At 42.8% G+C, this 14,743-nt stretch overlaps 1 protein-coding gene across 2 annotated transcripts in view; it reads left to right on the top strand.

Moving 5' to 3' along the window:
• The window catches only part of LOC138566773 (cytochrome P450 2G1-like), an 899,512-nt gene that overhangs the window by 450,932 nt on the left and 433,837 nt on the right, over positions 1-14,743 (top strand). The gene's annotated exons all lie outside the window — the stretch shown is intronic.

Consider the following 14,743-nt stretch of genomic DNA (forward strand, 5'->3'; position numbering starts at 1 on the left):
TCCTGGAGCCATAGCCAGGTCGAGAAGAAGAGGGACCAAGGGTACCTTGGCCACACCCAGGGACATCATTTCACCAAAATGCCAGGGGTAGCGGAAGTGACATCACACGACCCTTGACCCCCCTGGTGACATCACAGGAAGTGATGTAATTTGACCCCACCCCTAACTGATATCGCGGGAAGCGATGGAACTCTACCGTTCACCCCTTGACAAAACAGGAAGTGGCATCACATAGCATTGTACACTACGAAAACTATGGTTACGATATCACTATAATGTGATGTACATTTCATACAAGAATGGATCGCCATATGTATCGTTAAGATCAGTGTGTATAGGCCCATATTACCAAATTACTGTGAATGCAAGCAGACGTCCATGACCAAATGATAATGATGTGTTATTATATAGCACTTATGCTTAAACGCTTTATATAGAAAAAATATACATCCAATATCACCCAACCGGTGTTGGTACTCATTTATCGACCTCAGAAGGATGAAAGGCTGAGTTTATGAAAAGACAAAATCAGTGACTCACCTCCTAAAGTGTGTCTGAAATAAACCTTTAATTAGTCTAGCAATTATTGTATAGAATTCCAGAAAGACACTTTATTTGGTATTCCTATTCTTTCTTTTTTAGGGTCAGTGCTGAAAGTGTTATTGTGGCACTCCTGTTCTTATTTTTCTTCTTTTTTTAAGGGTTCTGAACAAGAAAGCCAGTCACTCCAGAAGTTAAGAGCCACATAGTGCTGACCACAGCCCAGGAGCTTATATTACATTTTTTTTTAGAGGTTGCAAGGGAGACCACAGAGGTTGCACGGGAGACTTCAGAGGTCGCAGTTGTGACCTCTGGTGACCCCTAAATGACGTCCCTGGCCACACCGGCACCACCAGAATCCCCTCTAACCCTGAGTCCCGAATCTTCAGCAGTTTCTTCGGAAAACAGCAGGATTGGAGGTAACGCATTATGATGCCCCTGTGGCCATTCTAACATTAAGGCATCCACACCCCAAGCTCCTGGAGACGGGAACATAGAGCAAAACCAGGGGAAGGTGAGCATACATCAGAGAAGCAAACAGGTCCCGCACTGGTGACTCGAACTTCCAACAGATCCTGCGAAACACTAACCTGTGCAAAATTCAATCGGATAAGGGGAAAATCCTGGTCAAGCCATCGGCTTGGACGCAGTTCACACTCCTGACATGAACTGCTCGCAATGACAACAGGTCGCTCTCTGCCCAACACCCCAATTTGAAGGCTAGAAACTCCAAGCAAAATGATTTCATACCACCCTGTCAAATGACATATGCCAAATCCAGCGTATTGTCTGTCCGTACCAGAACAGCTGACCCCAGAAGGCACAGAAAAATGTCTTGCGAACCAGGAAGATTGCTGCCAGCTCCCTCCAATTGGTTGATTGTGATGCCTGCGTTGGTGTCCAGAACCCCTGAGCACTCTGGATCCCAAATATGGCCCCCCACCCGAGGCCACAAGCATTGGTAGTAACAATTTTCGGCAAGGAGTGAAACAATGGAAAACCCCTCAACAGACTGTCCACCTGAAGCCCCTGCGGAAGCACATCCTCCTCTACATGCAAGGGATAAAGCCTGGCCATATAACATGAAATCGAGTTTAAGATTTCTTGGTGAGGTAACCATGAAGATTGGAAGGACCTTGTTTGCATGATATGCACCAATATTCAATATTCCTGTATATAATGATATTTAGAAAATCTGACATTTGGTGGGGAGAGTTTTGAAACCATTTATTTTTGAGCCAAAGGAAACTCAAAAGCCCAATGCATTTCAGACAGATGTCCTTCTTTAGGGACCTTAGACATCAGAAAGACAAAAAAACACGTAAAGAATGCTGATATGGGGCTTGATTCTAAAACAAATAGCACCAATGATTTTAAGTAATTTGGTGAAGCACCTTTCCTACCTGCATGTATATATTGTTTATTCTGGTCCATGTCAAATCTGTAAATAATACGTATCACTAAATTAATGGTCAATCTAAGACCCAGTGAACACACTTGAAAATGAGTACATTAAAACATTTGACTAAAAAGAGGAAAAAGTTGTAGTTGCTTGCACACTTACTTGTTAGCAGTACCAGATATTGTCATGTTGCAGTGTAATCCACATTCTGCCTTTTGAAAAGTGGTACACGTGATGATAAATCAAATATATTGGAGCTCAGAAATGCAACTATATTTGAATTGAATATAAGTGTCGGCCAATTATCGCGACAAACACGGTAGGTTTCTTTTGGCCTATATTGAAGTCCTAGCTTTCACGCTTTCAGTCGGTCTTGGTAACTACATACACCCACAAAGAAGCTCTTATATTCAAATATAGCTGCCTTTCTGAACTCCAATATAGATGATTTATCAACGCCAATCTTTGAGGACTTCCTCCCTAATCGAAACGGCAGTCCTGCCCTGATAGTATGTTTGAACTGGCGAGGAGGAGGCCTGGAACAGTTGATGAAGTCTCATGTACATGAACTTGGCCACTTGCACCAACACTGCAGTCAGTGCCTCTTTACCCAGATACTTCCCTTTAGGATATTCAGTGTTGGCCTAGAAGATGAGGACTCCCCCCATCCCTGTCATAAGAAGAAGCAGAAAACAGCACCAGCGTCTTGGAGTGTCAGGAATTCTTCACACACCAGGCTACCTCCTGAGGGCCTTCCTAGAAATGTGGAATAACAAACTATCTGACAGCGCAGAGGCCCTGTTACGCTTGGAGGAGTGCCAGTCAGAGTCAACCTGCACATGCTTCAGTTTACACCACCTATTACCAGGAGATTTGTTGGCTCGGTACAACAGGTAAATACATTGCAGGCAAGCACCAGCAAAAACGTTCACAAGCCAAAGTCGAACACAGCAGGTACCAGGAGCAGAGCACCAGGCACTAGCACCACAAAAAAACAGAAGTCAAATAAACGGAATCAGAACCCCTTAAAGTAAGGCTGCAAGGGCAACCCAGATGCAAATGTTCATGCCGAGGCCCCTCCCACATCACCTGGGTCCCCCCTGTGACCATCTGACCTAGTCAAGCAGCCCAGAGTGGGCATGCATGTGGCAGAAAGAGGCACAGCAAGCCCATCAACTGTCATGCCAGCCCCCATACCTGCCATAACCATATCCCTGCAAAGTCCAGGAATCATGTGACCGCCCCAAGAGGCGGGTGTGCACACCAGAGACTCGTCCTGCCTCCACACAAACAAATGGCATCAGAGATGGGGCCAGAACAGACCCGTCATCACAAGAAGGAGCAGGAAGCCCTTCCTATCACATCATATGGCAGACAAATGACCTGCCCTCAACCCCCACTCACCGACAACTGAGCTGGGAGCGACTCTCCGGCCCGGGGAGATACAAAAAGGAGGACATCCACACCGGCCCTTAGAAAAGGTGCCATCTTAATCAGGCCAACATTCCCACCCCAAAACTCTGCAGGGAGCAGGGAACACACAGGTGACCCTTATGGCCCAGCAAGGAGAGGAAACAATGGTGCAGCAGGTGACGCAGCCACCCTTCGGAAGATCCAACAGCTAGGCACGAAATTAAAAAACTAACAGGTTGTGGGGGTGGGGAAGTAGTGTACTCTCTGGAGGGGTGGGACAGGTATGGGTGTTAGTGAAAAGATGGAATGGATTCCTGTTATGGATGGTGGGTCTTCACAAGTAAGTACTTGGATGAGGAAGACGTGGATGTAATAAAGATCTAGAGACCTGACATTCTGTACTTTACGAGAGCAAAAAGTGAGGCAGCCATTTTGCATTCATTTAGCAGCCATGGACGCCATGCTGGAGGACAAAAACTGCCATAGGAAACAATGGAAATTGACATGTTTTTTCCACCAGCATGGCGTGTCCAGGGGCGCAACACCACCTAGATTTCGGTGGCAGGGGAGGGGAATCATCCTTCAAATGTTGGGAGAGGCGCTAACTTCAGAGATGGTTTGGGAGGGGCAAACTTATTTGTGTGAGGGCATATAACTTCTTTACACATTCTAATGAGACCATTCTAGTGTATCTTCAATGTTAACAGCAGTTAATTCTTCATTAAGTCTCAAAGCACCCACTTAATGACTGCTGTGAGAATGTGCTGTCTCCTGGCCCCTCTCTAGCCTTCTAATCACTCTCCTGGCATGCAAGTACTAACCACACATCATGATTTCAATTACCTAAAAATGTCTTCATATGAATGCAAGTGCTAATATTTAAATGTTTTACATGAGTAATTGGATGGTCTCTGTTAACAGTGAAGTCCAGAAGCCGTTTGACATCTGTGTACAATTCTATCTGGTCACGGCTCTGCCGTTCGGCCAGGTCAATTCAACATAGCCCAACATTTCAGGGTGGTGGAGGGCTGAAGCCTGGTGATCTCAATGGTGTTGTGCCACAGTCCAAGGCTGACACAACTTCCGGTGGAATGTTGGCCCTCTAGTTCTTTATTAGAACTCTGTTGCGCTGCTCCAGTGTAAAAACACCCACTTGTGCATCACTGATAACAGGCCAGGCTGCTTCCATTCCAAGGCACGTGATGTGCAATACGTTTCTTCACTTGTGTGACAAAGTATGAAGAAAAATGCCCAAGGCATCTTCCAAAGAAGCCCCACACAACAGATTCCCCCTGCCAAAAGCCCACCACAGAGTTCTAATAAAGAACTAGAAGACCAACGTTCCGCCAGAAGTTCTGTCAGCCCACAGAGTTCTAATAATATTTATTTGCGTGCAGTGAAATGCGCTCAGCCAATCTGGTGGCTGGAACAGCGGGTGAGATTACACAACTACCGCCTGATGTCCCAGCCACCTTCCCCTGGTGGTGCCTTTTTTCTATTTTTTTTTCTTTCTAACGTGGGGGGCAACAGGGAGACTCTCCCTGTTGCCTCCCCATGTTTGAAAAACCCAATTCCCCTTCCCCACCACCCCAATTTACATGCAGGAGGAGCATCGGGGACCAGACCACAGGGCTCCGGTCCCCGAAGCTCCTCTTGCCTAGCTACCACCATCGAAATAGAAAGTCTCTTTTTGGATGACGGTGACCATTTTTAACATGATGTCAATGGCCACCATCATCCAAAACTGGACCTATACCTTGAGGCGCTGTTTCATTTGTAGAAAAGACACTGCTACGAGAACCCCGGGTTACCTGATAGGCAACCTGTAGTGCTAATAGCATTAAGTACCTGTTCCACAGGCTGTACCAGGGGGTAGCATCCTGCAGCCCCCGTTCAATGCCCTTGCTTTGCTTGTGCCTTTAACTCGATCCCCGGGTCATTAAACCCCACCCCTGGTTCATCCCATGGAACGGATACTTAATGCTATAATAGAACTATGTGTTTTATCCCTGAATGGCATGCTGGCGGAAAAAAATGCATCACTTTCCATTGTTTCCTATTGCAGTATTTCCACCAGCATGGTGTCCCTGGCTGCTAAATGAATGGAAAACGGCTGCCTACATTTTTTCTCTCGTAAAGTATGGCATGTTGGCCCTCTAGTTATCTATTAGAACTCTGTGAAGCCCACAGAAGTCTGTGTAAAAGCCTCAGAAGTAAGCCAAAGGCAACCAAAAAGTAGCAAGTGGCTGTACACAAATCTACATACTATGAAGTATGTTCCACTTATTCATTAAAACACCAAGTAAATTAACTCAAACAGTGTAAGGAACCACCGACTCACAATAATTAAAAATATATCTAAGTACCCGCAATCTTTTTCGGAATATATGGATACCCACAATCCTTTGTAAGAAATCTGAACATGCCCAATATCTTGACATTTTACTTTTTATGAGAAAAACATCATGTGAAAAGTTAAACGGATTGTTTTTCAAGTAACCATGTATCACTAACCTGATGGTGTGTCCTGCTGGTATCAGGTAATATTATCCTTGTAAGCCCGGCGCGCAAAGGGCTTTGTTTGTTGTGGATTGAAGGAGCTGTTAGGCTGTGGCTCCGACCCCTCTTCACCCCCCTCACCTGCCCTCTGACAGCCGTTGGAGGATTTGAGGTGCCTACCTGCGAGGAGAGGGCTGTGCAGGCTCGAGCGCTGTTGCGCTAGTTGGCTCCGCCCCCTGCCCGCCCTCTGTGACGACATCAGGAAGTGCAATAAGACCTGCCCCCGGACACCCTTGCGGTGCTAAATCCGGCGTGCAAAGGGCTTCGTTTGTTGTGGATTGAAGGAGCTGTTAGGCTGTTTGGCTGCTTGCGGTGGCGGTACAGGTACTGCCTGGCTACCAGCCGCGGGAAGCTACTGAGGCGAGAGATAACGAAGAGCCCTTCGAGAGAATGAAGTCAATCCCGGTCTCAAAGGGTACGCAAGGGACAGGATTAAGAACACGCCTGCAGGTAAGAGAGAGATTTGCTTCACTCCCAGAAGTAAATGGGATAAAAGGAAAAGCTTATCAGTGGGAGACAATCAATCAAATATGGAAAAATCACTCTCACAGTTGGCGGAAAAAGGTGATAAGCTGTGGTTGGCACCTAATTCTCCAGAACTACCCATGGCATGTACCATCCCCACGGAAAGAGAAATCATAAAAATGCTTTCCCCATCAACATTTGCAGGCCAGGTAGAGGCGGTATTTGAGACGACTTGTGAGGGGAAAGTAGCTGGGCAAAGCATTCTAGAATCCAATGAAGTAGCTGAAATAACAATTGAGGATATTTGCGAGGAGAAAGTAGCTCCATCTGATGAAGTGCCAGCAGGTAAGGACTCTATCTCCACACAGGAAAAGGAGACAACAAAGTCGAACCTATTGTCAACTAATCCATTTGAAGACATGGTAGGTAATCAGAAGACGCTACAAACAGAGGATGAGGTCCTCGGAACAGTTCCTAAAGATGGGATAGGGGTGGACCTCAGTGAATCAATAATTCAAGAAAGACTGGACATGAGTCTAGAAAACCCTACAAGGCCATCAGCGGCACAGTTTAGCTCTGGCGTGACTAGTATTGTAAATAGCCAGCAAACAGTAGAAACATCATGGGATCAAGGTGACAAATGGGACGTGTTGGAATTGGGACATATCGAAGACGCTCTACAGGACTCGGTCAATCAGAATGAAAATACTGACCTCAGAAGGCCATCAATGATAGTGCAAGACACTATAGACATCTTTCAACCATATAGGGAAGAGAGGATTAGTCCCACATTGAGGAAACGCCCCATAGCAGCTAGCCCCACAAAGGTGAAGGGGAATCGATCTGCAAATCCCCCAAATGAAGTAAATAAAGGAGTTCATACATGTGACTACGACACAGGATCCATTAACTCCCGCCTGGGAGGGCGGAGGCCATTAGAAAGATTGAATAACAACAGTGCAGTAGACACTGCGCCGGCAAGCTTGAGTAATCTATGCCTGGCAGATAAAATCATGCAAGACATCACTATACTGACGGATAAAATAGGAAGAGAAAAAAGAAGGAGTTTCTGCTTGATCAATGAAAAAATGGCTTCCTTGGATAAAGAACAGTTTGAGAATACCGCCATACCTCCTTTTGACCATCAGGAAAATATGACAGCCCTGAAAGGAACTCATTTGCCGCTTTGGGACGGGAGAAATAAAACTTTGCCAGTGGTTAGGGTGGATGAAGGTATGGAAAATGTAGAAGTAAGGAAGGACCACACAGGAAGCAATCTAGCCAGCCGCTTAAACTTGGAAGAGGAAAACAGGCCTACAGGAGACATATGGAATAAACAAATTCTAAGGATAATAACTGAGGCCTGTAAAACTGAAAGAGAAAAAGACTTGAACCATATTGAAAAAGTGGTTATGTCCTCGCTAACTATAACATTGGCCCCTTTTCTTAAGCTCTATGAGGCAATTAAAGATTCTGTTCAAGAGGTAACCATCAGCAACACTCAAATAAAAGAGAATCATGTTAATATGACCTCGGTCCTGCAGAGCTTAAATGAAAGAACAAACAAAGAAGCTGAACTAACTCAAATTTGGCAATCTCGCCTCAGTGATCTAGCTAGGCGAGATGCGACTGATAAATCTGTATTAATGGAAGCAGTCCTAGAAGACTGTAAATGGATGAGAAGCACCCACAAACACAACAACCAAAGGAATAAGGAGGATTGTTCCTGATACAAAACTTAAAGAAGGCAAGGGACCAATGAAATTGAAAAAGGATGCAACTAACCTCCCGAATCAAAAGGAGCAACATCAAGAGGAGGTGATCTTGATCCCGTCCGGGATAAAGGAGACTAACAAGCTGACCTCTGCAAATTTAGAACGATCTTCTTTTGCAATATTTGCAGGGGCGATGCCGAAGGATCCGACCCATCGAAATGGTAAGGAGATTACAAGTGCATTGAATGAAAAAGGGAAAAAAAACAAAAATGAATCCCTTAAACATAAAGTAAATGGCTCAAGAGCCTTTTTGAGAAATCTAAGAACTCCACCAAGAAGAGAGAACACACATTGTGCCAAGAAATCTAGAAGAGAGATGAGTATGAGTGGACATATAGAAACCGAGGGACTAAAAGATCAAGAAAGGTGTTAAGGGAAGAAAGTAGGGAGGATCCACAACAGCAAGCAAATTTGAGTGATCTTATTGAGTTGATGGAATCCGATAGTGAGAAGGAAGACTGGGATAGCACAAGTATCTCGGACTGGCAAACTTTAGACAATTGGGAAACAGTAGACCTAACCCAAAAATCTAAGGAAGATCTGAAGCCAAAGCCCCACAAGAAAAATGCCCAAGAAAACATCAGGGAAAAAGAAAGAAGACCAGGCACAAATGAAATTGAATTGGATTCTGACCAGGAATCTATTAGATTTAAGACACTGGAACAAAAAAAGAAAAGAAATGGTGAATGAAGAGAGGATAGAAAAAAACATTCTGGGCAACCCTTGTCTTAAAGAATTAACTGATAAGGGAAAAAAAAAGGACATTGAAGTCAAGAAAAGGAAAGAGCTACCGGTAAGATCACCCCCGAAGAAATCCATTTTACTCAAAGGATGTTATCTAAAATTAGAAACAGCTGCAAATGGACCAAGAAGGGTGATCTTAAATAGAAGATACGTGGTGGAGCTCTGCAAGCAAGCCCTGTCACCAAGGACGATATCAACGGAAGATATAAAAATAGTGGAATTCCCAAAGGAACAGAGGCTAGACCAAGTTATCTTGCACTTGTCATCTAAAAATACAAAGCAGAAACTCTTGGAAGTGTCAGACACTTTAAGAAAAAGAGGGTTCCTGCTGGAGGACTTGGGCGAGGAATCTAGACAATTAAAAGAAAAAGCCCAAACAGAACAAAGAAAGGAGACAAAGAAGGAAATCTCAGTAAAAACTAGATCAATAATTCCGGGGGAAAATTTGAAGAAAAACAATGGACAAAGTAAAAAAAAAGAAAGAGTCTCAGGAGGAAGAGTCTTTAACAACTAAAAAGAGTAAGGAGATATTGAAAACCCTGAGGTTCACAGTGGATAACTCGGAAAACTTAAGGAGGGATAAGAACAAACCCACTAAAGCAGATAATCGGGGAAAGGAATGGGCCTGGATGGCAAATGCTTTGAATTCCAAGAAGAAACAATAGAGTACGGAGAATGAGCAGAACCAGATCCTTTGTGCATCGTGGAACACAAGAGGTTTCAAACATCTGCTCTCTAGTAAATGTGATTTCCTGACCCAATATGATTTTATCTCAATACAAGAATCATGGCTACGTAAACCCCCTATATGCGAGGGCTATGAGGTCTACACAAACCCGGCTAGGAAGGGACCAAAGGGAAGACCGTTTGGAGGCCTCATGATACTTAAGAAACTGGAATGCCCACTAAAAGTAATGGAATATCTGACACCAAACCCCTATGTGCAAATCCTGAAAGTAACATCTGAAGTGAAATGCCCAAAAATCCCGAAACAAATGGTCCTGATTAATGTCTACTGGAGTGAGAATATGCAGGGTCAGACGAACTTTATAACGTCAATCATGGAGGTAATTGATCACTCCATGATGGAGGGGAATGGCCAGCTGATAATATTAAATGGCGATCTAAATATCAAACTGCTGGATAAAGATGGTAAGATCAAAGCTACTGAACATCTGCTAGGAAAGGAAAAAGTATGGATGCAAGAAATGAGAATCCGTGAGATGAAGATGTTAAATGGCCAGACTAAGGGAGATCTCCAGGGGGGCAATACTTGGCACAGTGGGAAATCAGGTGCTTGCTTAGACTATTGCTTTGTGGGAGGAAACACGTTGGAGCGGATACTTTCCTTCACAATAACAAAACAAACGAGTAGTGATCACTGCATGTTAGCAACTGAACTCGTCTGGGAAATAAGAACTAATAGAGGAACCGAAAGAACAATGGAAACTGATGCTACAGGGGGAAGAAACCGTTTGAGAATTAAAAATCAGGCAATCCCGAATCTAGTACTAGGATATAAAAAAGCGATAAACAACAATGAGGAGCTGGTTGACTACAAATGGCTGTTGGAAGCCCATGAGATTAAGTATGATCCAACTAAAAAAAAGAACATTAAAAAAAAACATGCGTATGATGAACAACTTGTGTTAAGAAGGAAACAATATAGGTCAGAATTGAGACTCATAAAAAAGAAAAACGGCCCAGAAAGATACGAACTCCAGAGAAAATGTCAACAAACATATAAAAACTGGCTGAGACAAACTCGATATCTAAGGCTGCAGAGAGATGCCGAAAAAATGATAGCAGCCATATCGACAAACAACGCTAGAAGTACTTGGGACTTACTTAACGACAGAGAGCACAATCAATCTGCCGTAGGTATCAATCAAGTCTCAGAAGACAAATGTTCGAACACTACACTGCTCTTTATGAAGTTGAAAGTGGGGGAAAAACCATAAAAGAAACCTCGGACTCAACTCCCTGGGCCTTGAACTTTGATAAGGATAATATCCAGATCCTGATAAAAAAACTCAGTACCTCAAGAGCAGCTGGCCCAGACGGCATTTCCAACAAATTACTAAAAGAAAACTGTGAGACCTGGACGGATCTAATATATATACTATTTCATCAAATCATGAAAACCAAACAAATACCAGCTACATGGACGGAGGCTTATATAGTACCGATATATAAGAAGGGAGATCGTGAAAACCCTGGGAACTATAGGCCCATAGCGCTCCTAGACTCAATTGGCAAGCTATTTGCATCACTGCTATTGAGAGATCTAAAAAAATGGGCCACCGAGGCGAAAATCCTAGACGAAAGACAGACAGCCTTTGTAAGTGGAGTTGGCACCGCCTTGAATCTATTTTTGATCAACTTGTTGAAGGCAAAGACACTAGCCGGGAAAAAAAAGCTTTATCTTGCATTTATTGACCCGAACAAGCCTTCGATGGAATCAATAGAGAGCTCTTGTGGTCAAAGATGAGAAATTGGGGATGCCCTAAGGATCTACTTGAAGCTATTAAAACATTACACACTGATACCTCAATGAAAGTCCAAATCACAAGCAATGGGGGACTCTCGAGGAGGATTAGAACCTTTAGAGGAATCAAGCAGGGCTGTGCAGTAGCCCCATTCCTCTTTGTCCTATATATGGCTGATATGAACACAGCTCAGGAGAAGATTTGTGCATTTCCGCCGAAAATAAATGGAAAAGAAATACCTTGGATGCTGTACGCTGATGATGCGGTATTCATCGATCAAACACCAATAGGCCTACAACGACGGATTGAGACTTTTAACAACTACCTAAAAGAAAATAGCATGAAGATGAATATCAAAAAATCCATGATCTTAACTATGAAATCTAGTCGGGGCAGGAAACAGTCCGGAAAAACTATAAGGTGGTCATTAGAAAACCAGAATTTGGAAGAAGTAGAAATGACACTCTACCTGGGGATAATGATAAATAAAAACTGCAACGAACAAGCGCACTACTCATATGATCCGGGAAAAACTAGTGGCTCTGACAAACCAAGGGATTTGCTTACATCGCAGATACGGGAAGATTTCCTTAACTCCAATTGTAACCTTCTACAAGCAAAAAGTGGTGGCGGTCATCACTTATGGCACGGAGGCACTCTTAGCCCTTAGATGGGAGGTTTGGAATCTCTGTGAAGCGTATTTTTGGCGTAAAATCTTGCACCTACCAACCTCATTACCAGTGGAGCTCATTAGAACTGAGCTCAGACTCCAATGAATAAACTCTGTCATACTTTGGAAAAACCTATCATTGTATAGAAAGTGCATTCTGGATATACCACCAAAACCATTTGAAATTGTAGCCCAGACGAACATCCTGAATGAAGACAAAATGCTTAATGATTGGAAAAGCAGATGTAAGGCTCAGTTGGAGCAAGTAAATCTTGAGGAGGATACCCTAAAGAATAACCCGGATAAAGCAAAAAGAGTGATTCGGGAAAAAGATTGGGAGGAAACCTAGGAACAAAGATTGAAAAGAAATCTATGTTATAACATCATCTGGGAAAAAAAAGGCTTGAACATCTTACCTCCATATCTGTTGAAATTTCCAACTGAGCGTTACCGGGACCTGCTGCTGCGTTGCAGACTCAACATCTGGAATAGCAGAGAAGTAAAATGGAAAAGAAGACAAATTGACAGAACAGCTGCATATTGTCGGTTCTGTAAACGGAAGGACCAACTGGAAATGATAAGACATGTTATGTTAATCTGCCCAGCTTTAAAATGCAAAAGAGAGATCTATATGGGAAGCTACATAATGAATATCACCGAGGAGACGGAAGAAAACTATTGGGAAAGAATCCTCACTGTGGAAAAAATTGGCAAAACTCTTGATGCATTAAAATTTGTTGAAATGTTAAACTTGAATCAGGAGGAGTAAGGATCTGATCTGTAAGAGAATGTTAAGAGTAGTCCTAGATAATTAAGTATCGAGTTACCTTGATTGCCCAAATCTTGAATTGATGGAGCAGTGGATCATAAGATAACGGAGAGACTAGGACAATGATTTGGTAATTACTGCCTGATGAAAATTGGAACTAAGGAAGTTTTAACAAAGGAACAATGTTTTTACTAAAGGAATAAGGATGTAATGTTTAAGGTTTAACTATACTTAACCAATAAAACAAAAAAACAAAAAATTATCCCCGTAAATAATGTCGCCATATATATGGTTGCCAGGAAATGGCATAAGCGTAATTATTTGTTGCAGGGGTGTCCTCGCAGGTTCCAGGGGTTAATATCGCAGAAAAAAGGGTACCATTCTTGTATGGCGAGATTTTTGCAGGGATATTAACACATCAAACCGTGCTGATTACTCAGGAGCAGTGAACTGCAGGGTGGCTTCCTTTAGAAAGGTGGCCAGTCAATCGATTTTGGAGGACCGTTTTAAGTATCACAAAACTTGCAAGTCATGAAGGTATCTCTGTATTACCCTATTAAGCCAAATCAAACCAAATAAAAGTGCTTCTCAATTTGGCTGCATCATTTTCTTTTTGCAACGAATAAGGGTTAGTTGCCTAAAAAGGTTGTGTTTAATATACAAATGTTTACTATTCAGTGCCGGAGTATCTTCTTACCTTTTGTTAGGGTGAAGGAACAATGGAAGGTATGACCCTATGTGATGGAGACAAAATTCTCATTACGGTGGACATAGAGCACTTATACATGAAAATTCCACAAAAGAGGTACCATTAAGAATATTAGCTGAAGTGCTGCATAAAGCACCTCCAGCATATGCATCAAAGCAGTTAATCTTTTGGTGTACAGAAATGGCCCTCCAAGAGAGTTATTTCCACTTCCACAAAGAACCTCATCATCAGACCTGTGTGGCAAGGCGATTGGTTCTCCTGTGGCTCCCAGGAGCTCCATCATCATACATTCCAACCCTCACAATTTCAGTGGGAGACTCCTGTTTTTGTTAACAAAAACGTTGCTATTTTTTACTGTCTCCCTCCTAAAATAATTCTAACCCCAATCAATCGAATGGAAAAATTAAATTCTACTGTTTTCTCTTGGAGAATTTCACTCTCAGATGCTACAAAATGTTCACATGTATACAACATATATATTGAAGCATTCAAAATATCACATATCTATGGCAACAACAACTCCCACAGACAGAATATGATTACATGGGGACGTCAAGTTACATTGAGGACATCTTTATTGGTAGCCCAAACCTTCAATTCATTTGAAAAATGCAGTAACCATCCAATGCACAATCATCACTGGTCCATGCCTCTTATAAAAAAGTTGATTTAAAGTATTTTCTAACACATAACAACATCAGGAATCGCACATTTATCAATTGCCCCAGCCAGGTGCCAAGTCAGTATTGATAGTGAGGCTAAAGCAGACTCTACACCAGGGATATGGCAGCAAATGTGCATTATTTAAGCGTCATCCTGGGAAATAGTACACATATTGCATTATTCACTCTTTATCCTGGAAAATAGTAGAAATATGTTGCTATCTAGCCTTTGTCCTGGGAAATAGTACACATTTTGCACTATTTGCCCTTCATCCTTGAAAAGAGTAGTACTTCTGCACTAATTAACCTTCGGCCCCTCGTCCTTACAAATAGTATACATTCTGCACTATTTACCCTTCGTTCTGGCAAATAGTACACATTTTGCGCTATTTGCCCTGTGTCCTTGCAAATAGTATACATTCTGCACTATTTAACTTTCCTCCTGGCAAACAGCACACAGTTTGGGCTTTTTATCCTTCATCCTTGAAAATATAGTAACTTCTGCACGATTTAACCTTTGTCCTTGCCAGCAGATGCTAATAGAAA

Source organism: Ambystoma mexicanum, chromosome 2p, assembly GCF_040938575.1.
Source record: "Ambystoma mexicanum isolate Mex_15411 chromosome 2p, UKY_AmexF1_1, whole genome shotgun sequence".
NCBI lineage: Eukaryota > Metazoa > Chordata > Amphibia > Caudata > Ambystomatidae > Ambystoma > Ambystoma mexicanum.